The sequence below is a fragment of the Hibiscus syriacus genome, unplaced genomic scaffold (genome assembly GCF_006381635.1).
Source record: "Hibiscus syriacus cultivar Baekdansim isolate YM2019G1 unplaced genomic scaffold, ASM638163v2 tig00112289_pilon, whole genome shotgun sequence".
Taxonomy (NCBI): Eukaryota; Viridiplantae; Streptophyta; class Magnoliopsida; order Malvales; family Malvaceae; genus Hibiscus; species Hibiscus syriacus.
Genome location: NW_024063295.1, coordinates 566792 through 588657, shown reverse-complemented (window position 1 = coordinate 588657; position 21866 = coordinate 566792). Strand labels below are relative to the sequence as shown.

Sequence of the window (21866 nt, the reverse complement as noted above, 5' to 3'; positions counted from 1 at the left end):
ATGATCCTTTAAATTCCATTACGCATGCTCTCAACATATCTTCCAATATCTGAATAGTTCTCTCTGATTGCCCATCAGTCTGAGGATGAAAAGCCGTACTAAAGTTTAAACGAGTCCCCAACGCTCCATGCAAAGATTTCCAGAATCTAGAAGTGAATCGAGGGTCTCGATCAGAGACTATGGAAACAGGTACTCCATGCAATCTAATAACTTCTCTAATATACAACTCTGCATACCTTTCCATAGAGAAATCCGTTCTAACCGGAAGAAAATGCGCTGACTTAGTTAATCGATCAACAATTACCCAGATTGATTCTCTTTTGTTCGGGGTCAATGGTAACCCCGAAACAAAATCCATTGTAACATTTTCCCATTTCCATTGAGGAATGAAAAGCGGTTGCAATAATCCTGATGGAACTTGATGCTCGGCTTTGACTTGTTGACATATCAAACACTTAGACACCAATTCTGTGATGCTTCGCTACATCCCTGACCACCAAAATCGATCCTTCAAATCCATATACATCTTGGTTCCACCCGGGTGCATCGTCAATGGACTACAATGAGCCTCTGTCAATATTTCTTTCTTCAAATCCTCATTGTCGGGTATCACAATTCTTCCTTTGAAATACAAATTTCCATCTGACTTAACCTCAAAGTCTTTAATCTCTTTGTTCTTTACTTGTTCAATTCTTTTCAAACACCTTTCATCTTTACTTTGCAATTCTCCTATTCATTCCAACCATGCTGGTTTAAGGGTTAATTCCGCACAAAGACCACCGTCTCCCGTTAAAGATAATCTTGCATCCATAGCTCGTAAAGTTGCAAACGTCTTTCTACTCAGAGCATCTGCTACCACATTAGCCTTTCCGGGATGATAGTCAATTATCACATCATAATCCTTTAAGAACTCTACCCATCTACGTTGCCTCAAATTCAATTCCTTTTGAGTCATCAGGTATTTCAGGCTCTTATGATCCGTATATAAGTAACAACGCTCCCCATAAAGATAATGACGCCAAATCCTGAGAGCGAATACTACAGCAGCCATTTCTAGATCATGAGTGGGGTAATTCCTTTCATGTGGTTTCAACTGTCTCGATGCGTACGCTACCACTTTTCCTTCTTGCATTAATACACACCCCAACCCGTTATGGGATGCGTCACTGTATACTACAAAATTCTTGCCAGATTCCGGTTGAACCAATATCGGAGTTTCCGTCAGAATTCTCTTTAAAGCTTCGAAGCTTTCTTGACATTCAGAAGTCCAAACAAATGGTACGTTCTTTCTCATTAACTTTGTTAGAGGCAGCACAATCATAGAAAAGTTCTTAACGAATCTTCGATAGTAACCGGCAAGTCCCAGAAAACTCCGAACTTCAGACACATTCTTAGGAACTTCCCAATCCATTATAGCTTTAACCTTCTGAGGGTCTACTCTAATCCCAACTGCCGAGATCACATGCCCTAAGAAAATTACTTCGTCTAGCCAAAATTCACATTTAGACAATTTCGCATAGAGATTTTTATCCCTGAGAATTTGCAAAACTAGCCTCAAATGTGTGCTATGCTCTTCATGGGATTTCGAGTACACCAGTATGTCATCAATAAAGACAACCACAAACTGGTCCAGATAGGGCTGAAAAATCCTGTTCATGAGATCCATGAAAGCAGCAGGTGCATTCGTTACTCCGAATGGCATTACGATGAATTCATAATGACCATATCTCGTTCTGAAAGCTGTCTTCGGAATATCTTTCTCCTGGATCTTCAATTGATGATAACCCGAACGTAAATCAATCTTCGAAAATACCGAAGCTCCTTTTAGTTGATCAAACAAGTCATCAATGCGCGGAAGGGGATACTTGTTCTTGATGGTCACCTTATTGAGCTATCGATAGTCAATGCAAAGGCGCATTGATCCATCCTTCTTTTTAACAAATAACACCGGAGCTCCCCAAGGCGATACACTTGGTTGGATAAATCCCTTCTCTAGCAATTCTTGTAATTGATTCTTTAACTCTTGCAATTCTTTCGGAGCCATTCGGTAAGGTGCCATTGCAATCGGAGCTGTTCCCGGCATTATTTCAATTTGGAATTCTACCTCTCTATCCGGAGGTAATCCTGGCAATTCAGCAGGAAAAACATCAGGGAACTCTCGAACTATTGGAATTTCCTCTAAACTTTTCTCTTGAGCTCTTGAATCAATCACATTTGCTAGAAAACTCTGACATCCTTGTAGTAATAATTTCTTGGCAGACATCACTGATATTACATTTGCTAAAGGATTAAACTTTTCACTGCTCACACTTATCTCTGTTCCTTCTGGACTTTTCAGAGTTACCTTTTTCAATCTGCAACTAACATCTCCATAATAACGGAACAACCAATCCATTCCCAGAATCACTTCAAACTCGTCAAAGGGTAATTCCATCAGATTAGCAGGGAATTCAATTCCCTGAACCTTTATGGGACACCCCTTACAGACTTTATTCACCCGGGCACTATGGCCTAACGGAGTTGTTACTATAATCTCATTACTCGTAGCTTCTAAGGGAATCCCCAACTCCTTTACTAACTTACTTGTAATATAAGAATAATTAGAACCCGGATCAATCAGTACCAATACTAATTTATCATACAACTGAAAAGTACCTGCTATAATATCAGGGTCATCACGGTCTTCACTTGTCTTTAGGTTGTATACTCGAGCAGTGGATCGAACTTCAGGTTGAGCAGAGAAGTCAGACGGGTTCCTTCCTCTGCCTCTTCCTCGTCCTCTTTGTGAGAAAGAACCAGCTCTTCCAGATGGTGCCGGCTCACCAACAATCAAGGGACAATCCCGGACAAAATGTCCGGCATCTCCGCATCGAAAACAAGTCCCAGCAGCCATACGACAAGCCCCATAATGGTTTTTCCCACAGTGCTCACACTGTTTCCCTTGACCCGGAGTAGATCTCCCAGCACCGGATTCCACTGACTGCGTCTGTCTAGGTCTTGCCTGACTTGCTCCCCTAGCAGACGATGCAACTGATTCTGATCTAGTTTGTGATCGAAATCCCGAGTCTCTTCCCCTTTTTGTTGGTGCTGAAACAGAATAAGTAGTCGTCCTCTTTGATGTTTGAACTCTTGAGTCCCCAAATCTTTCATTCTGAGCCCTTTCAAGAGCTTTTGCACGATTGATCACCTCCTGGAACGAGGACAAGTTTAATACTATCAACATTTCTTTAAGTCTAGGGCGCAAGCCCTCCACGAACCACTCGCAAGCATCTTTTTCAGTAGGTACCAGCTCAGCTACAAACCTGCTCAGCTTATTAAACTCACATTCGTACTCATACACAGAGCGGCTCATCTGCTTCAAATTCATAAATTCCTGCTTCATTTGGCGGATAAACTGATCTCCAATATACTTGTTTTTAAATTCTTTTAAAAATAAAGACCAAGTCAACTGGTCGGTTGACATCCTCATGGTGACGTTCGTCCACCATATCCTCGCCTGACCCCTCAATAAAGACACAGCTCCATCTAATTTTTCCACTTCTGAACAGTGGAGACCATCTAACATGATTTTCAAATCATTCAACCAAAGATCCGCTGACACTGGACCTTCCTCAGCTTCTCCCTTAAATTCGGGAGCTCCTAAACTTCTCAACTCTTTTGCTACATTAATTCTTTGAGTTAGTGGAGCAGGAGGTTGAAGACGCGTCAGAATAGCGTCTAACGTTCTGAAGAACGTATCTTGATCTTGCACAGGCACTCCTTGAGATGCCTGTTCTTCACCTTGCCTGGCCAGGGCAGGTGAATTACTGCTTTCAGCATGCCTATCTTCTCCCGCTTCACTTCGGGAGCTATTATGTCCGGACATCTAATAAGAATAAACACATTGTTCTATTAGCAAAACAGCATACTCATACTATACCAGATCAGAAGTTCTCGCTATTTGTTGGCATGTATTCCATTTAAAGACTCTATAGACTCTGGTTTATGCCTAGAATCGGCTAAACCATAGCTCTGATACCATTAAATGTAACACCCCCCAACCCATACCCGACCCGGATATGAGTCAGAGATACTACATTGACTTTAAAACACAACTCTTAATAATAATAGTAAATATTTGATCTTATATTAAGAAAATACAATAATATACATACTGTAATATAAGTTTACCAAAATATTCAGAGCATACACAACTTAACCCTTTAATTACATGCCAACTGCTATTTACATAACAAAATGACCTACTGATTAAGTTGCTTCTGATCTGATGGTTGCAGGAGTAATACTGTCAAGCTGCTTCACCTGTCTCGTCTAATTCCTCGGATCCTACGTGTGAAACACTCACACGCTAAGTCATCGACTTAGTGAGGCAATAATAATAACCAGGCAATGTAATGTAATGAAAATGTCAGGATCATATGAGATGAGATGCAAATATGTACTTAATCAATGTAGTATACTTCATCAATATCCATACCTGTAAGCGTATGACTGTAACATTCATGAATCTGTATTAATAAGTTTATTGGCCCATGATAGCATATTGAGAACCTAAGGTATTTGAGTAATGTGAGGTTGTGCACTATGCTGTCACCACAGCTTGTATAAATGCACCGAAGTGCCCCGTAGAATTGCACCGAAGTGCCCCGTAGAATTGCACCGTAGTGCCTTATAATGATGTCCATAAGGACCACATAGAATTCCTTAAGAATCATATACATATACTATGGATCAAGTATGTGTCTTTCAAGACTTCACACAGGTTCCAAAGAATATACATATGTCCTAAAGAACCGAGTATACCCTCTACCCTTGGCATGCCAACTATACCTATAGTTCTCATCTACATAACATGGGCTTTTACATTTCACGTAGTCTATATCGCGTAGACATGTAAATTCTTACCTTTTCACAGAGCTCATAACTTTTCCCCACATAGTCATGTCATATAATGCATTTTATATGAATTCATGTCATGTCTCATAATACCGACTATGCTCATGTACCAAGATATAAGATCTAGACTTATCACAAGTCTAGAATGGAGTATATTTCTATAATCATGCTATGCATATGCACTCACCTATACTTCTTTGCCTTTTCCTCGATCGATCCTACTGGTAGATTGTTCTCGAAATCGTGTAGGCTCGGTATCTACATAAACATAATTTTCAAGATGATCATCAGATGTCTATGTCTTGAAATTAATCTTTAATATCTTACCAATCTAAGGAATTAATAGCTTAATCTTTCTTTCTTTACTTTCTTTTTTTTTCTCATGGGGGAATCGGTTCCCCCCCCTGGGGGTATCGATTCCCCACTAGCATTCTGGAATTCATATTCGTTGAGGGGGTATCGGTTCCCCCCTGGGGGTATCGATTCCCCTCCAGTATTCTGGAAATTCATATTCGTTGAGGGGGTATCGGTTCCCCTTGAATGGGTACCGATTCCCCTAGCCCGAAAATCCTAATTTGAACTCGGAAATCATCCCATTTCAGCTCAAACATACATATTTCACTGTCTTTACTACTCTTAGCTTTCATACACTTACTTTAACTAATTATTATCCATTAAAATACCTCTAAAACTTAGAAATCTAATTCTCCATGTAGAATTTAAGAATCCAACCCAAATTCCAATATGTTCTAATTTGAATTCTAACACCTCATACTTCTTAGTTAGCTTCTTGACAAGTCAAAAATCTTATTCAAACTTCAAAAACTCATTCCTATCAAAATTTCATCTAAAAATTCATTTTCCAAATCTATCTCTAAAACCCTTATCTTGTTGTTTTAATGTCATATAAGCTTTCCTTTAGCTTATATAACATCCAAACTTTCATTTCCAATCTTAAAAATCAAAGAAACTACCAAGGTTCAGATTCTTACCTTTACTTGCAAGCTTCACGTTGAGAGAAGGAAGAGAAGAAAATAAGGAAGAAGGAAGAAGAAATGGGAGGGTTCTGGAACCTAATGTCACACGTGGGTTCTCATATAACCCCATAACATTTTATTTTAATTAAAAATTCCTTACAAATGACCATTTGGTCCTTACCTCCATCTCATATTTACTAACCATACTTTTTAAACTATATAATTATTCTACTTTAATCACCAAATGTTGAAACTTTGCAAATTAATCACTCACCCGACATGGAGGATGTTACATATAGTGTTTGATTGAAAAGGTTAAGCATAAAAGTATATATGATTACATGATAAACTGTTAATGATGAATTATGTGTATGTATGTATTTACTGTAATTAATCTGATATGATTTTATATGATACGAGGAAAGCATGTAATTTGGTATAACATGATAGAACAAAACATGCATGTATTGATATATGTTATAAAGTGCATTATAAGTTTTTATGCCTCACTAAGTCTTCGACTTAGCGTGTGATTGTTTCACACGTAGGGTACAGAAGCAAGAAGAGAAGAGAAGAAGAGTAAGACAGGTCAGCACCTCCCTTACAAAATTTCAGATCAGAAAATAGAGGATTTAAATGTTTTTGGTTATTTTGAGTATAGTTGGCATGTACTAATTGGTTGAATTAAATATGCTCTGATTGATTTTAGTTATTGTGGTCAGTTTATGTAACTAAACCGCTTTTACTTTAATGAAATGTTTAAAAATTCTTTGAATTTTGTCAAGAGTCAAAGTTTGAAAAGTCAATGTGACACCTCATACTCGTATCCGGGTCAGATTCGGGTTGGGGGGTGTTACACGTACCCGGGTCGGGTACGAGTTGGGGGGGTGTTACAAATATTTGTAATTATGTTGTATTTATTTCATGCATAGAGCCTAAGAACATCAAAGAAGCATTAAAAGATGAACATTGGATTATGGCTATGCAAGAAGAGTTAAATCAATTTGAGAGAAGTAAAGTATGGACATTAGTTGAAAGGCCTAGTAATAAATCTATTGTAGGTACTAGATGGGTATTTAGGAATAAGCTTGATGAAAGTGGTAATATAGTGAGAAACAAGGCTAGACTTGTTGCTCAAGGGTATACTCAAGAAGAAGGCATAGACTATGATGAAACATAGGCTCCCGTAGCTAGGATGGAAGCAATTAGAATGTTGTTAGCATTTGCATGTTTTCATGAATTTAAATTATATCAAATGGATGTTAAAAAGTGAATTTTTAAATGGTTTTATAAAAGAAGAAGTATATGTGGAACATCCTCCTGGTTTTGAAGATTTAAAATTTCCAAATCATATTCTTAAATTGACAAAAGCTCTTTATGGTTTAAAACAAGCTCCTAGAGCTTGGTATGAAAGATTGTCAAAATTTTTAATCGAAAAAGGTTTTTCAAAAGGGAAGGTTGACACTACATTGTTTTTAAAGCATAAAGGTAAAGATTTATTAGTAGTTCAAATTTATGTGGATGATATAATATTTGGTTCTACTAATGATGTTCTTTGCCAAGGATTTTCTAAGCTAATGCAAAGCGAATTTGATATGAGCATGATGGGGGGGGCTCTCATTTTTCTTGGGACTCCAAATCAAGCAAAGAAAAGATGTCATCTTCATCAATCAAGCTAAGTACGTCAAATATATACTCAAGAAGTTTGGACTGGAAAATGAAAAACCACATAACACTCCAATGAGCTCATCAACAAAGCTTGACATAGATGAAGGAGGTAAATGTGTGGATATTAAATTATATAGGTCAATGATTGGCTCTTTGCTTTATCTAACTGCAAGTAGACTGGACATTATGTTTAGTGTTTTCTTATGTGTTAGATTTCAATCATGTCCTAAGGAATCACATTTACTAGTTGTTAAGAGAATCTTTAGATACCTTAAGAACACTCCTAGTTTAGGACTTTGGTATCCTAGAGACTCTAGCTTTAGCATGTATGCCTTTTCGGATGCGAATTATGGAGGATGCAAATTATATAGGAAAAGCACCTCCGGTACTTGCCAATTCCTTGGAAATATGTTGATTTCTTGGTTTTCAAAGAAACAAAATTGTGTTGCATTATCTACCACTGAAACGGAATACATTTCAGCCGGTAGTTGTTGTGCACAAGTTTTATGGATGAAACAACAACTTTTTGATTATAGAATTGGAGTAGGTACCATTCCTATCAAGTGTGACAATACTAGTTCTATTTGTCTCACTAAAAATCCCATCCAACTCTATAGAACTAAGCACATTGAAATTAGACATCACTTTATTAGAGACCATGTCGCTAAGGAAGATATAGTTCTAGAATTTGTTTATACTTTGCACCAATTAGCAGATATATTTATAAAACCTTTAGACAAAGAAAGATTTTTGACACAGAGGAGAGAATTAGGTTTAACTGACCTATCTTCACTTAGTGTTTAAAATATTTTTAGCACTTTTAAGAATAAATGAAAAATTCTTAATAATAATTTTTTATTGCATTCTTTGCTATTAGTTAGGGGGACTTTATGTTCTTTGGTGAAAATTAACTTTATGTTCAAATGTAGTTTAAGGATTAATTTGATTGATTGAACAAGATTAATTTTCAATATATGAGTTGCCAATACCACTAGAGCTAATTAATTTCGCATTTTGAGCGGACTTTTACATTTTTGTGGTTAATGCATCCATACACTTAACAGTGCATCGATGCATCCCTTTGAATGTGCATCGATATACCATGAAGGTGCACCGATGCACTCCTTGAATGTGCATCGATGCACAAGGCCATGCATTGAGGCATCCGTCGGGTTTTGGTTAAAAACCCTGTTTCTCTTCTTTGTTTCAAACCCTCAAAACACCTCTCTATCTCTCTCTCAACTCTCTGTTTGTCTCAATCAATATATTTTTTACGGATTTCAATTGTTCTTCAACTCCAAATCCTGCTTATATCATTAATTCGTGCAAAACAACATCACATTACTCTCAAATTCAAAATTTTCAAGGTAATATTTCAAAACCTCTGTTTTATTGATTTTTGAACTTATAACTAGTTTTGATTAATCCTAGGATGAACATTATATTGGGAATTTATTATATTATGTTTCTAAACTAGATTTCACAAGCAATTTCGTCAAAAACAAGCAATTTTCAACATTGTCTTTGAATTTTCGAAATAAAAAAAAAGGTTATTTTCGAAAATCATTGTTTTTGATTTAATTGTATTGTTTTCATAAAAAACTATATGAATTATGATATCTCTAAATGTTATTTTCAAATAGTTTTTAAAAACTTTGCCCATTAGGATTCGGTTTAGAGAACCTTGAATTATTGCGGACTCAATTGAGTTTTGGGATTTATTATTTTGCATACATGTGTTTCAAAATTGCATGTTACATTTCTAATTCCGTTTCCTAAATCATGTCAAACCCAAAATGCCCTAGGTCTTCATCGAGTCGTTCAAACCGACCTCTCATTCCTCCTCAAAATCGAAACCCGAATGACCAAAACATTATAAGTTCTTTTTTTAATATGCCTGAGCGTCGTAGGGATGAACTCTACCATAGGTATATGAACTCCTTTCAATCTATAGAATACGGGAAGAGCGTATTCCTTCTATTCAAGCCATGATTGATATTAACTTCGAATACCTTTCGATTCTCAAAACATGGAAGTTTGATAAACTGTTTTCCCTAAAACCTATTGTCTATCATCAGTTAGTCCGCATTTTCTACTCTAATGCGATATGTATTCAAAACGAGACTCAATATGGGACTATAGGAATTGGATCTTATCTTTTAGGACAATATATTCATATTGACTCCGAGTCTATCGCTTCACATTTTGGGCTAGATGACGATGGTTTATATAATGAGAAAGAAACTGTGGAATATCCCTATGTTCCAAATGCTAGTGTTAGTACTCTACGATCTCATCACGATCGTTTTCTTCATTTAATGATCTCTTGGTGGTTTAGACCATCCGGAGGTAGGTACTCCACTCTTCGTATTAAGGATTTATGGTGGATGCACTGTATCGAGAATAAGAACAAAATAAACTTGCCACACATTATATTTAGTGAGCTAGTGGATACCATAAACATTATTCCTTCAAAACATGTCGAAACATTAGTTTATGGATGTCTTCTTAGTAACATTTTTATCAAACTTGGTCTTAATATCTCTCTTGACAATCTCATTCCTCTCCAAAACCAAATCAATCTCACCTCGTTGAAGAAAGCTGATTGGAAACAGGACGAGGAAACTGGTCAATGGGTTTATCGACCCTCTAAGCAAACTTCAGGAGCGAGTTCTTCACGAGCACCTCCTGCTCCTAGCTCTTCTCGTGCCCCTCTTCCTCCTCCGGCATCGGCTGCAGATGATGATCCCGAGCTTCAAGGATTATTTCAAGACATTGATAATCCCGACAATGCACCGGCACCAGAAGAGGATCAACTGCCTCCATATTTTCGCTCATTTTTGGAGACATTTGATCTATGGTTTGCTTCCATCGAATCCCATTTGACTGCTAACAACAAAGCGGTGAATCATCGCTTAGACACTTTGGAAGCTCAACAAATGGAGTTTCAACGACAGATGCTTGCACGTATGGATGATCTCTCTCTTGAGATGCAAGCACAATTTCCTTCTCCTCCTGATCCTCCGATGGAGTAGATTTTTTCCTTGTTATGCTTTCTTGGATTTAAAACTTGGATTGATTTTGACGTTTCTGGATTGTTTATTTTGGTTGATTGAATGTTTGGACTAGTGTTTTTGTTGTTTTGGCTATAAGAACTTAATGCATATATGTTTAATTTGGTTTGAATTTTCTTATTTTTGCATCATTAGACATATATGACCAATTTACCATTTCACATTCGATATGAATATTGATTATGAAACTAATGGCTAATCTCTCTTTTGATTGTGATCTTAGCAGCTTAATCTTATTATTAAATAAATTGGCTAAATTTTTTAGAGTCTTTTTGATTTAACAAAAAGGGGGGAGAAGATGTATCATAGTAAGGGGGAGTAATTTTCAACTTTTCAAATTGATTTCAAAAATAAAATTTTTACAAATCTTAAAATTACTCAAGTGTTTTGTTATATCAAAAAGGGGGAGATTGTTGAAAATATTTTTATGTTTCGATATAACAAACTAAGTATAACTGAATTTTAAGATTTTACAAAGACTTTTATAAGTATATTCGATTCAATTAATTGAATATCAAATTATTACTCCAAGTCTTTCAAGATCAATTTCAAACCTTACTAAATGTGTAAAATTGTGTTTTATACTTAATATATTTTTGAAACAATTTTCACAAAGTATTTTGAACTGAAATCAAGCCTAAAATCAATTTTTCAAAGGGATGCACCGATCCACCAATCCATGCATCGATGCACCAATGAATAAATTGAACATCGAATGCAGTTTATGCATCGATGCACTCAGGTTTTAATGAAAACATCGAATGCATTTTATGCATCGATGCACACACCATGCATCGATGCACTTAGGCTTATTCAAAACATCGAATGCATTTTATGCATCGATGCACACTTAGTGCACCGATGCACTAAGTGTTCCAACGGTCAAAATATTTAAATTTTACACTTGATGCATCGATGAACCTTGTGTATGCATCGATGCACTGACGCTCCCAACTGATTTTATTAATTGTTTTCACACTTAAACGGCTCTATTGACTCCACTAATCATCCCCAACGTTCAGAATCAATTGAAGGAGTATTTAAATAAGCTTAGAATCCATTGATCAACTAGAAGAAACAACAAGAAACTAGAATCAAGAGAGAATCAAAGAGAGAGAATCAAAGAGAAAGCATCAAACTCATTGTTTGAGCACTTCAAACCTATTTTTCATTCAATATTCATTTTGCTTTCAAGAACACTACTTTTACTCAATTGTATTCATTCTTGAGTGTTCTTTTCTTTGTTATAGAATTGTGCAAACACATTTACCTTGTGAGGTTTTTCATTAAGTTTGCAAATTTGTAATCTTTTCTTTGAGAAAGAGTGTTCTCAAGATTTGGGGTATATTCTTGAGGAGTTGTAAGGTTATCTCTTTGGCCTCAAAAGAAAGAACAAATTAGTGAATTTGTTGGAAAATCCTTAGTGTGGATAGCTAAGGTAGTGGATGTAGACTTTGGTTGAGAAAGTCGAAACACTCTAAATCGCTGTGCAATTACTTTTAATTTTCTGCAAAAGCTTCCACCAAAATTTTAATTGTCAATTCACCCCCTCTTGGTCATATTCGTCGATCGATTAACTCAACAGGAATCTCTCATCTCCCAATTCGGTAATTGAAATTCCCCCTATATGATGCCATACATTTGCCAATGTATTTCTCATCACCTGAAAATTAATCATACTAGAAGTCTGAAACACACCTACAAAGAAATTCTCCCAAGAAAATTCAGTAGTTCTTTCACCTGCCTCGATCGTGATAACCTCATCTTCCTCCTCCTTAATGCACAATTCAACCAGATTCTGAATTATCTCCCTCATCACTCAAAACTAGAAAACCAATACGCAGCCAACGCACAGAAAAATGAAAGCCAATCAAAACACACACAAAACCACAATCCAACGATGCAAAACACAGGGCAACATCCTAAAAAGGCAAAAACCTTATGAAAAAGTAGAAACTTAAGAATCAGGGCAAAACCCTTAATTTTTGTTATTCATTTTAATTTTTAAACAAGTTTAAATTATATAATATTTTTAAATGATAAATGAATAACAAGCATCGTAAGAAATAATATATATATATAATTTAAACTTGTTTAAAATAATTATATAAAAATAATTTAATTTTCAAATGAAATATGCAATGTTTGACAAATATGTATCAAATATTAGGCTTGCCTCAATGGTTGAGGTGGGCATTGACGCATGACACATCCTGATTGGAGGATTAATTTTTTCAATTAATTTAAAAATTAAGACTAAATTAATATAATATCTAAGTATTAAGAATCAAATATGTAATTATAAAAATTTATAGTAACTGCCATGTCACCCCTTCGTTAGATTTTAATGGCTAGTGGCTATATTAAACCCATTTAAATAGTTCAGTGGTCATATTGAAATAAATTTGAAAATGATGGTCATTTCGATACCAATCCTGTAGTTGGATGGTCATCCAAGTAATTTCCCTATTTATTTGGGTTAATAGGTTTTATATAAAAGTATTTTTGGACTTGGGTTTGGCTTTATAATATATTAGGTTTGGGTCTCGGTAAAGGATTTCTTTATGGTAAATGGTGTCGACATTTTCGAAGTTCAAGACCGAAATCACACACGATTGACTCGTAAAAATAAGCTATCACAACCGACGAGAAACTGAAACCAACAAAACCGACTCAAAAATTTAATTAATTTGATTCGATCAATTTCTTAGGGTAAATTATATCAGATACCACCGAATTTTAGGTGTTGTATCATTTATACTAATGAACTTTCAATTTTATTAATTATAATACTTAATTTTGATTTTTGTTTGAATTATAACATTGGGTTGTTAAATCATCAATAGCCGGATCAAAATCGTATTTTTTTGGAGAGGTGTCGATTGTAATACCTAATTTTTGTCCGGTCTACCTTTTTCCAAGGCCCAAAACATTTTATTGTAGTCGATTTTGAAGTTTGGGACATTAGCCAACTTGCAACAAATTTTCAAGCAAAATCCAAATGTTTTCAGGACATGATGTCTTCCTGAGATAGAATCGATTTTCAGTTAGTTTTCCAACGCATGTTGAAACGCCTCAATCAAACATCGAAAACTCAAGATATGCTCGTTTTAACGAAGATAGTGCGTGTAACAAATTTATATATGGACTCAATACGGGAATTTTAATTTATTCTGATTTTTCAATTACTTTATTGATTACTTGTGAATAAATTCAGTTTTATACTCTCTATTATTTATTTAGGGCAATTTAAGATATTTTCATTATGTTAATATTATTTTTCTTAATTAGTAGTATATTTAACATTAATGAAAAGATTCTAGAGTTTTTGCTTTTAGGTTTTTTGAGAGCATATAAATAGATACTCTTATTTTGTAATGGGGATGCATTGTAATTTGAAAGATACGAGCAATAAGGGAAAATATTTGACTAAAGGTAATTTCTTCTTTTTGTTTTCGTTATTTTATTCAACTTCAACTCAATCTTTTCTTTTAAAAAAAACTTTATCAAAAGAGAGGAAACTGAGGAACAAAGAAAAAAAAAGACTTTAAACTAATATTCATGGATTTACCATTCCTTATGGTTTTTTTAGTGAAAACCAATAATCTTTTTATTTTTTTATTTTTTTATCTTTAATTTATTTTTATTGTTTCGATCGATCATAACCTTGATTTTACTTAAAAACTTATTTAGAATTAGACAAGACCAAGGAATAAGAAACAAAAGCTTTTAAATAATCTTCATAGATTTAGCATTGCTTGAGGTTTCTTCGATGAAAATCAATGGTGGATCTTGAATGAATTTTTATTTCCCTTGGTTTTAACTTGATCTAATTTTGATTTTTTATATACTCAATTAAATGATCCGTGTTTTCATACAGGTAAGGGATAATTACTCTCGTGAACCTTCAAAATTATTTAAGGAATTTAATTTGATTCTTTTATTAATTTTGTTTTAATTTCTTTTAAATATAAACATTTTCATTTTAATTTAATACACTTCAACTTTTTTTATTAACTTATATAACTATTATATTCTTTGTCCTTTTAAACTTTACTTAAATTATGTTTTTGGTTTTTTTCTTTATTTTATTTGAAAACCTTTCCATTTTAATTTACGCAAATCATTTCCATATCTTTTTAATTTTTACAACTTACATTTTTTTAATTCGTTTTAAATTATTGATTGAAACTATTTCAATTTAATTTTGTTTCCTTTTCATTATTTAGAATTAATTGTTTCCATTCGACAATGTTGTTTCTCTTTAATTTTTTTATGTTCATTTTCTTTATTAAATTAATTCCTTAATTTCTTGCATTTGTATTTTTGTGACATGCGTCTTTTTCATTTTGCATATTTTTTTAGTGTTAATTTGTTCGTAAATAAGTTGTGTTAAATATTTATATATCGGTGTCCGTGATCCCTTTTACCTCATGTTTGCGGATTAAATCTAAACTTTTTATTTTTTAAAACCTTTAATTTATTTTATTTGTTACAACAATCGACTCTCAATGTGCGTTTGGTTCACAGAATATAAGATTATCAGGGAATATGATTACTGAGAATGTTGTATTTTGTATTTGATTAGTTTAGCAGGAATATAAGATTACCGTGATTGTTTGAGGATCTTCTGAGTCATACATGAGCGAGAGAGATTCTTGATTTCTTAGTTTTTTCAATGATTATCTGAGGATCTTCTGTGTCAAACATGAGAGAGAGAGAGACAAGTCTTAATTTCTTCAGTGATTGTCTAAGGATCTTTTGAGTTAGACATGAGAGAGAGAGATATATTCTTGATTTCTTAATTTCTTCAATGATTGTTTGAGGATCTTCTGAGTCAGACATGAGAGAGAGAGAGAGAGAGGTTATATTATATTCTAACCAACACTAAAATGTTCACATTCATGTGTTGAGTCTTCGTGGGGTAACATTTAGGGATCAACACGAGTCAGGTCAAGTCATGTTTTCGATTAATCTGATTCGACCCGAAAAATATAACATTTTATCCAAGTTTTCAGTGACTTCACTTATTCTAAATTTGACCAGAGTTTTTTAGATAAAACTCAAATAAGAATGGACCCAACTCAAAATGAATATATTTATTTAACCCTAAATATATATAAGATAGTTTTATTCATTAAAAATATGGATCTAATTGAAAAAATAATATATAGATGATTATTATTATAATATCCCTAAATATATAAGGTATTTTTCGGGTCGAGTTGAATATTTTTCACCCTAAACTCGAACCCAATTTTTTTTAAACAAATTGACTCGATCGGATTGAGTCGGAACCCGTTTGGTTCGGGTCCCATGTCCATTCCAAGTAACATTAATTTACACCAAAATTTCCAATTTTTTTATTAATTTTAGATAAGATAGTATTTGTTCAAAGATAACTCTTAACTTTTTGACATTAAACGTTCATGTCTTAGGCATTCATGGTGCTTAAACCTAGAACCTTAAACAATAACAACAATATTTTTATCACCAAGATCGTTTGATTCGTGCAATTTTCCAATTCTTTTAATTATAAAAATATAATAATTATCACTTGACGACACCTATTCAATGACTCGTCAACTTCTGGAATTCGATTAAACTAAGGCTTTGGTCCTTAGATTAATATATGAATATGTATGAGCTCCCAAACTTTATTTATAATTCTAATTACTAATTTACAATTGAAGCATTTACTCCTTAATCACAAAATTCTAAATTTTAGGCTTTAATAATTCAAAGTTATTCTGAATTTAGTCCTAATGATTTAAAAACTCAATTCAAATATCAAAAAGTAAATCTCGAGCATTGAAAATCGATTTATTTATTAAACTAATTTTAGGGATACTACAAAAATATATTTAAATTATAAAATCAAATACCTATATAAACATATGCAACTACTTTAATATCTTAACTCAATATTTGAAATACTAGTTATAAAATAATTCGTAAAATATTTAATATCGTATTTAAAAAATTGAATTTCATTAAAAATCAATATAGTATTTTCAATCCTCCAAAAATCATTTAATATTGATTAAAATAAAACTTTTATAAAAAAGTCATATTCAATCGATCAGTTCGAACGTTGAAATTTTAAGTGTGGACGACCTTCCCAATCTGATTTGCTCCATCTACGAACATCAAGATTCTAATTCCTAATTTTACTTAAAAGATCCAATGAAGCCAACTGTAGGTGTTGCATGTTTTTTTATTGTAGACATCAGATGATTTGATAAACATTACTCGATGAAAAATTTCAAGTACGGTACATACAAGTTTAGGACATCAACCAAAGAAATTATTGAGAAAATATTATCTTTTATAATTTTTATATTTAATAATTGTTAAATACTTTTATTCTTATTCTTTTATATTTTTACTTTTTTAATTATTTTTATAATTTGTACTAAATTAAGTCCTTAGGGTGCGTTTGGTTCACGGAATGTAAAATTACCAAGGAATAGGATTACTGGGAATGTTGTATTTTGTGTTTGGTTGGTTTAGCAGGAATGTAAGATTATCGTGTTTGGTTAAAGGAATAAAAGATTATTGGAATGTATATTTGACCAAATTGTCCTTATTATATATTTGTTTTTTTAGCAAGTTGGAAAATATTTATATATTTTTTAAAAAAAATTAAATTCATAAAATTTATATGTTTTTTTACAGAATTGAAAATATAAAAGGTTTCATGAAAGGGTAAAATTTTATTTTAACCCCTGAACTTCATATAAAATTTTAATTATAGACTTTTTTTTGTAAATCTAAAATAGTTTAAGGATAAATTTGTAATTTAACATTCATAGAACTTTTATTATTCAATGACAGAATAATGATATTTTTAAAGAAAAAAATTAAGGGCATTTTAGTCCAAAATGTCGGTAATCCAACAATACCGAAGGAAAGGGAGGTAATGACATTCCCGGTAATATATCCCAAAAAATCCACTATTAGTAATGTAAGATTACCGGGAATGACATTCCCCGGCTAACCAAACAGGGGAATATGGATTTCATTCCCATGAGAATCTCACATTCCCCCATACAAACACACCCTCAAAGGTAAGTACTTCGGGTCATTCGTTAAATTTTAGTCTAAATTTAAATTTCCATAATTCAGACAATCGAGTAATCGTATTGATACTGAAAGGGCAATACAGATGTGTTAATCCTTCCTCGATTGTAATTGACTCATGAATCTAAAATTTCTTTGGTAAGACTCAGATCTAGTAAAATGGTAAGTTTAAAGTGTTCGATCTACCTAATTCGAAAATGATTGGTGGCGACTCTATCACTTAATTGAAGTCGAGAAGATAATCCGTGAACACTCGAATGACTATTGTGACATTGACGTTGACAACCGTTAGCCGTCAGCTACGTCATTGTGTCGTTAACGATTTAATGGTGTAACTGAAATGAAAATCAAATTTTAGTGCTATAATTGACAAAATTAAAAGTAAGATGGTATAAACGATATAACACCTAAAGTTCAGTGATATCTGATGTAGTTTACCTTTTTTTATTTTTCGACTTTTACTATTTTAGTCTAAGGTAAAATTATAAATGAAATGAGATAGATTATAAGTTATTTGAGTTTAACTTCAATAAAAATTGATCAATACTCAACTCGAGTGAGTTTGACTAGAACTTAATTTGAGTTTTTAACGAGTCAAGATGAATTATTCAATATCCGATTAAAAAAACTCACAATCAACTCAAAAATAATATATTACCATTTTTATTTTTAAAGTTAAATTAATAATTATTTTTATAAATTATTTAATAATTTAAAAAATTAACAATAACGGATATGATAATTGAGATTCTCAATACATAAAATTCAAATATAAAAACTCTATTTTTTATACTTCAATAGACTGATATTTTAAAAGTTAAACTGAGAAAAATAGGGTAAACTATATCAGATACCATCAAACTTTAGATATTATATCGTTTATACTATTGAGTTGTTAAATCTTTAACAATCGGATCAAAACAACATCATTTTGATGAGGTGCTACGTCAATAGCCATCAACCACGTCATCGTACCGTTGATAATTTAACGGCTTAGTGGTATAATTGAAAACGAAAATCAAAATTTAGTGCTATAATTGGCAAAATTAAAAGTTTGGTGGTATAAATGATAAAACGTCTAAAGTTAAGTGGTATATGTCTAATGTTTTTTCGATTTTAAGTTTTTTTTTTTTGGAATTTGAGTTGAATTATAAATTTTTATTTTTATTCGAATCAAATTTAATAAATTTAAATTTATGAACTGAATTAAACGGGACTCAATTTTAAGTTTTTCGAGTTCAATTTAACCACACTAATACTCAAATTTAATTCGATTCATTTACCCTTCTAATAGAGATAAAAAGAATAGTTTATAATATTTTATCTCATCGTAGATGTTTTCTGAATCTAAAGTTGAAAGAATCCCTAATTTCGCTGTCGTTAATTTCGATCTTACATTACACTTTACGTGGAATAAAGAAAGAGATTATATTTATTACCAAGAAGAGGCATCAGTTTGCTATTAATATTGGATCACTGTAAATCAATTTCCCCATTGGGTTGGGACATTGAATGTACTGAGCAGCATGTTCCAAGGGTCGATGCCAATTTCTTTAGATTCAAGCATAGGCTGAGTCGGTGGGCATAACCCAAAGCAAGGTTCGAGGTATCCCATGTTCTTGCAATTTTGCGAATCCACCTAACCACGAAAAGGTGACTTCATTCATTTCTGGCTGCATACCAGCCTTGGCTAAGCCGACGATAGGCCTAAACCCACTTCATCAACATTTTATGCCCACTTTAACTATGTATTTGTTCAACCTCCGTAATAACTATTAAAATCCTTTTCTTCATCCAATTATTTGAAGTCTCATATTCTTTAATTAGTCAAATTTTTATGATACGATTCTTAACACATCTAGATATTTATTGTTAGGCGATCATATTTATTTACTCTGTCAATCTATCGATAGTAGGAATAACTACAGGTCAAGTCATGTCAAATTTTTTTATCCATTTGAACTCGATGTGAAAATTAAAGTTATCTATCTGCATCCGATCTAAGTTTAGGAGGATCCCCATCCGACCTAATATTTTAGGTTAAAACACCCATCCGACTTGGACCCACATTTTCAAAATAAAATCCAACCCGTCCAAATCAAATTAAATCGAAACTCGTCGGATCTAGATGAAATAATCACCCCCTAATTGATAGACATCATAACCCTAAATTTTACACCAACACTAAATATTAATAAATAAACCCTCGTGTAAATCTGAGAAGAGAATCTTGAATTCATTGTCTCTTATTTTTTGTCTTTATCTCACCATTTTCTATAAAATTATCTATTGTTATTCTTGGCTCAAATAAAAAAATAAATTGTGTTCAACAATCGTAACTCAAATTTTAATATCAACATGTATAATGCATTTACATTTACCCCCGTCTATGATTTACATTCCCAAATGACACCAAGGGTACAATATTCATGGCTTTCATGCCGTGCTCCTCAAATTATTCAACCTTTATGCCTCCATCACGTTGTTTAGAACCATAGAGGGTGGAAAGTTAAATTGTTAGGCCAAATAGCACGCAACCCACAACCAAGTCCATGCATTGTATCAAAGGAAATGTATTGATCCCGCGCCTGCCCTTTCATAAAGTACTCTCTCCACTAATCCCAACAGGCCCCTAATCTCAAAATTACGATGAAGCCTTCATCAAGATCATCACAAAGCAAACGATTCATCCTCTCATCTCTCACCTTCATCTTGTTCATCTGTGCATTAGCTTCCATCAACGAGATCCGATTCGAACCTTCTTGACATTGGAAGATGTGCTTTCTCCAAAGTCCCTCTCGATCCATCCCTCAACTCATATTCAATCGCATCGAACGTCACGTCCGACGACAATGACATTAGAATCCTGATAGGGATCCTGACGCTTCCCGACCAATACCAACGCCGTCATTTCCTTCGACTCATATACAGTACGCAGCCCCCGGTGGGGGCACGAGTAGATGTGAAGTTCGTTTTTTGTAACCTCACGAAGGAAGACCAGAAGGTGTTGGTTGCACTGGAGATAATGCGGTATGATGACATTATAATACTAAACTGTAAAGAGAACATGAACAAGGGCAAGACCTACACTTTCTTTTCGAGCTTACCGGAGATGTTCAACTCGTCGGATAGGCCGTATCCTCCATATCATTACGTGATGAAAGGCGATGACGATACATACTTCAGGTTGGAGAACTTGGTGGAGTCGTTAAGGCCGTTGCCGAGACAAGACTTGTATTACGGCTATGTGATCCCATGCCCCATCATGGACCCATTTGTCTATTACATGTCGGGCATGGGATATTTGGTGTCTTGGGACATAGCCGAGTGGGTTCGAGAATAAGACATCCCTAAGAACCATTGGAAGGGCCGGAGGATAAGGTGTTCGGAGAGTGGCTCCGAGACGGGCATCAGGCTAAGAACAGGTTCAATGCTAAGTGGTCAATGTACAATTATCCGGAGCTGCCAACGAGGTGCACACATGAGCTCTGGCCAGACACCATCGCTGTGCATTTGTTGAAGAAACAGGAGATGTGGATTCATACCTTGAAGTATTTCAATGTTACCAGCAACTTGAAACCATCCAAGTTATATCACATACCCTAATTATATAATTTACTCTCATATTGTTCTTCTTCTTTTATTATTCTTTTGATTTGTCCAAATATAAATTTTGGTTTTCTTCATTCATTCATCCGGTTTAAATAAAGGAAAAAAAATGAGCTTTTGTTACACTTATGTCGTTTACCTTTTAAATTAAAGTGTTCGGTCAACAAATGAAAATAAAAATTTACAATTATAAGTTGTAAATTCAACTTAAATAATGTTCTAATGCCAATGTTGTGAGGATGGTGGTTTGCATAATATAAAGGGTAAACTATATATTTAATCATCCAATTATACTTATGGTTCCATTTTTGTTACCAAACTATTTTTGGTTCAAAATCATACATAAACTTATGTTTTATTTTGTTTTGGTCACCCTATGTTAAAATATTAATTTTGATATTGATGTGTCATCATAATGTAATGTCACGTCATCATTGAATTATTTTTAAAACATCACGTCGATAGTTTTGTTAATTTTTTAACAATTAGTGACCAAAATGGAACAAAAATATAAGTAAACATTATTTTTAAAACATAACTGCGAGAATAATAGTAGTTT

General features: G+C 33.5%; 1 pseudogene; it reads left to right on the top strand.

Annotated features, from left to right (window-relative positions):
• The first annotated feature begins 20347 nt into the window (after nt 1-20347).
• LOC120177473 lies at nt 20348-21373 on the top strand (annotated as a pseudogene).
• The last annotated feature ends 493 nt before the right edge of the window (nt 21374-21866 follow it).